The 4,886-nt window shown below is 37.8% G+C and overlaps 1 pseudogene; it reads left to right on the plus strand.

Moving 5' to 3' along the window:
- Positions 1–2,220: 2,220 nt before the first annotated feature.
- On the plus strand, positions 2,221–2,319 carry LOC132315167 (small nucleolar RNA R71; annotated as a pseudogene).
- Positions 2,320–4,886: the final 2,567 nt, after the last annotated feature.

The following is a 4,886-nucleotide window of genomic DNA, read 5'->3' on the forward strand; positions in this document are numbered from 1 at the left end:
TTAACATCTCTAGCAAGGCAATGGGCTCTTTTAGCCCGGATCAAAGATCTTATAATGCATCCCTTCTTTGTTGGGGTGATAGATGCTTTGAACTCCTCCCAACAAATGGTTCTTTGAAGAACTTGTTGGATTAAGCTCAAAAGAAATCTTTGGTCCCTTGTCTATGCAATTACAACCTTTGGGCTTCCATGCCCTTTCAAAGCAAGAATTTGAAATAAGATTTTGAGAATGCAAGGTTGAAGATGATTCTTTGGAAGTTTTGGTTTTACACAAAAGCTCATTTCCTTGACATTAAAGATCATGACATTCATCTACAACATTAACCTTTCCTTCATATTTGTCAAATGAATTGGGTGTGGGATTAAAGATATTCAACTTCACCTTCATGTGGCCAAATGAGATCTTCATTATCCCCGTCCTACAATTGATGTTGGCATTAGCGGTTGCCAAGAAATGATGGCCAAGGATAACGGGAATTTGGCTCTTAGGATTGGGAACCGGTTCCGTGTCTATGACAACGAAATCAACCGGGAAGAAGAATTTATCAATCTTTATCAAAACATTTTCAATTATACCCCTAGGCTTCTTAATGGATCGGTCGGTAAAAAACACTACCGACGTCGGTTTCAATTCACCTAGGCCCAATTTGACATAAACCGAGTATAGAAGAAGGTTAACACTTGCTCCTAAGTCAAGAAGCGCCCGATTAATGATATGATCACCAATAATGCATGATGTAGTGGGTGAACCAGGGTCCTTAAACTTTGGAAGAGTGTTATGTTACAAGATTGAACTTACTTGCTCAGTCAAAACCACTTTCCTTGGTGCTTGGCTCTTGTTCTTCCGCTTTTGGGTGCACAAGTCTTTCAAGAATTTGGCATAAGCAGGAATTTGCTCAATTGTATCCAATAGTGGAAAATTAACTTTCACTTGCCTAAACATTTCCATGATTTCATTGGTTTTTTACCTTTTGTTCGTCTTTTGAAATGGATCCTTTTAAGGCATCCGGAAATAGAACTTTTGGTTCAAACACTTTTTTAAAATTGTCTTTTGAACTCTCTTCAACACAAGAAGTTTTCAAATCATTTTTCATCAAAACCTTTTCAACATCATTTTTCAAAACTTCTTTTTCAAACACATCTTTCAAAACTTTCTCATTTACAAGATCATGTATATGTAATGAAGGAGGAATGGGATATGAAATGGGACGGGTGACAACTTGAGGTTGCACCAGTTCACTCTCTTCATTGGACATTCCAACTTGATTGTCCACAATCCTACCACTCCGTAAGGTAGTCACCGCATTAACATGTTCAATGGTGTGGCCTTCCGATGAGGAATGGGTTTCCACAACACATTGTTGCTTAGGTGGGGTATTAATAGGCATTTTTCCCTTCTCTCTTGCATTGAGAGTGCTTGCTATTTTCCCTACTTGGGTTTCTAGCTTCGCAATAAATTGAGAGTGAGAATGAAGTAATTAAGTGTTAGCCTCTAAAGTGCCCAAAGCATTCAAAACTTTCTCTTCAAAGGCGGAACTTCTAGTATTACCTTGGGAATAAGATTGGTTGGGAAAATGAGAATTAGCAAATTGATTCCCTTATGATTGATAAGGTCTATAACCTTGTGATCCTTGGTTTTGAAGTGGAGGTGGAATGTACTTCCCTTGAAAACCGCCTTGGAAAGGGTTTGAGCCCTCTCCTTGGTTTTTCCAAGAGAAATTCGGATGATTCCTCCAACTTGGATTATAGTGAGTCCCATAAGGATTATTCCCTTGGTTCACAAAAGTTGCATTGACTTGTTCATTAGGTTCATTTTGGACTTATCCGTGAGGACAATGAGAAGAGAATGAAGAACACTAGAATAAGTCATACACATTTCATTTGATGCATGATGAGAATGGTTAGAGAAGGAAGATACTTGGTTCACCGAGTTTTGGTTAATAAAAAATTGATCAAACCTTTAGATAAAGACTTCATTTCGGCGGCTATTTCATTTGAATGGTCGACTTAATGTAAGCCAACACTCTTCCTACCTTGTGAATTTCTACCATTCTTGGATGATAGTGCTCTATGCAAAGAATTTTCACTCATGCTCTCATAGAGACGCCACACGTCATCCTCATGCCTATCAATGTATGAGCCACCCATGGAAGCATCAATCATACCCTTATAGTTGTCCGATAAGCTCTCAAAGAAATATTGAACTAATTGCCATATGGGCATGTCATGATATGGACACTTCCTGAGCAATTCATTGAAGCGTTCCCATGCCTCATGAAAGGTTTCTCCATCCCCATGTGAAAATTCTCAAATTGAGGTTCTCATGGCATTGGTTTTTGAAACCGGATAGTACTTCTTCAAGAACTCTTGTTGCATTTCTGCCCAAGAAGTGATTGAAAAAGGCCTAAGATTGTTAAACCAATACTTTGCCTTGTCTTTTAAGGTGAATGGAAAAAGTTTGAGTCTTAAAACCTCTTCCGGCATGTCCGTATATTTTACGGTGGAACATACTCCAAGAAACTCATCCAAATGCTTGTAAGGTTCTTCACTTGGAAGTCCATGATAGTTAGGAAGCATTTGAATAGTTTGTGGCTTAATTTCATAATGATGTGCTCTAAATGGAGGCAATTGGATCAAATCTTGAATCTGGGCTACGAATGGCCTCAGAATTCATTTTGACATTCTCACATTTGTAGGTGCATTATACTCATTAGGCACATAATGGTCTCTTAAAGCAAGAGGTGGATTAGTTACTTGAGGTGCAATATGAACACCTTAGTTTTGAATTCCTTGATTGTTGATGGGAGGTTGTGGAGCATACATTGGCCTTGGCATTCCATATGGAACTTGGCCTTGTTGTTGTGGTGCTTGGTGAATGAATGGCCTAGGTATACTTAAAGGTACTTGTATGTTCTCATTATGCACATTGGAATGAAGGATACCTTGTTGGTCTATATGACCAAGGTCCTCAACGTGATTGTCATTATGGTCATCCATTGATAGATTGGCTCTATTTAAAATTCCTCTTCCCCTAGGATTTCTAACGATTGATTCAAGATGCAAATCAAGAGGGACAAGAGTTGGTCTCAATGAACGACGCCCATGCATGCACAATGCAAAACACAACAAACACAAAGAATGACAAACACTATGTCTTCAAAACAATGCAATTAGACTTCTTCTACAAACACTTAATTCATACTCCCATGCTTTAACAACAATGATGCAAGACAATTAAAAATAAGTCTCCACGCGGGCCAACTATTTAACTAAGGGATTGAGTAAAGAAAGTCTCACAAAGGTCCTATAGCACTTTAACTCCAAGTTTAAAGCTTAGCTTAGCAAAAAAAAATTTTATAATTTTTAGCTTTTTACTTTTTTTGCTTGCTTGAATGCTTGATGACTCATTTGCTTGCTTCCACTCCAACAATGCACCTTGTCAAGTAAGAGCAACACAATAAGTAATCAAAAAGAAAAACAGAAGTAAAGTAAAGACACGATCAAAAGAGTACTAATCCTAATCAATTCCACAAATCCGACATTGCCAAATCTAATCAATCAGTCCTCGGTAATGGCGCCAAAATTTGACGAGGTTAAAGCCGTTCCTTCACGCCAAATTGATGTAGTGAATGCGCGGTTTAAGAAAAGCCTTTTGGGTCAAGTTTAAATTTATAAAAACCACTACCAACACTACTACTAAAGTAGCAAGGGTGAGTAGGGATCATCCCAAGGGATTGTGAGGATCGAGCAATGTCGTGGAATTGTTATTAGGGCTAGTAGGTCGAGTGATCAAACAATTGGATGGTTGGTTAATTAGAGAGCAACTAAATTAAACTAAGTGATAGCAAAGAATGCAATTAAGAGTAAGTAAGAGAGAGAGAGATCTTGGGGCTTAGAGATCACCACCGAGCAATGCATTTTTATATCATTGATAAGTGATTAATGAGGGCAAATGGTGTGTTGCAATATTGGTGTGTGTGTGTTTTGTTAATTCAACAAGCAAGGATGACTAGTTAAGCATGTATTGTCTAAACATCATGTGAAAGGCACAATATATCTAAGCAATGAAGTATATATTGTCTAAACAACATGTGAAAGGCACAATAGATCAAAATAAGTCATTAATCTTTTCATTAAGCTCACAATCCAAATACAACACAAGGTTAGAGACATATACTACTTGCATTCAAAATCCTGGATCATCAAACAACAAGCATAGATTGTCCTCCCATTTAACACTACACTACAACTACACTGCACTTACACTACTAGCATGAAAATAAACTAGGGGAGAGGCACAATCCATCAAGGCATAAGCATGAACCATCAAGAGAATCATAAGAGCATTCCTTTAAGCACTATGTTTTGACAATCTCCAAATCTATAGCATCAATACACATAGACATGCATCAATAACACAAAATCTAGAGACAAGCACATGAACATCTATTCTAGCATACATAGACATATGGATAGAATGAAATGATCAATTGGAAGCATTAAACCACATAAATCATTGAATAAACAAGATCTAAATATATTAAAGTGTCAAAACATCAATTACAACACTAATCCCTCAATAATACACAAGATTAAGATATAGAAAGCATGCTTGGGGCTAACTCTAGCCCCAAGAGGATGTCTAGCCACTCATGGTGATGTTGCTCCAACCCTCAAGGGCTAACTCCATGGAAGAGGCTTGCTCCTTGGTTGATGAAGAGTTTCCAATGGTATCTCTAGCTTCTTCCTCCTCTAAGTTTTTTCTCCAAGAGATGATATGAAAATCAAATTGGCTCCCCCATGTAAAAAGCAATCCTTATCCTTATATAGGTAGGTCAAAATGACACCCAAAATGAGCTGGGGTCGTGCACACAATATTCCCTAATG

This window comes from Cornus florida, unplaced genomic scaffold (genome assembly GCF_030987335.1).
Source record: "Cornus florida cultivar Cherokee Brave unplaced genomic scaffold, ASM3098733v1 CherokeeBrave_3.0.0_Hap2_Chr06, whole genome shotgun sequence".
NCBI lineage: Eukaryota > Viridiplantae > Streptophyta > Magnoliopsida > Cornales > Cornaceae > Cornus > Cornus florida.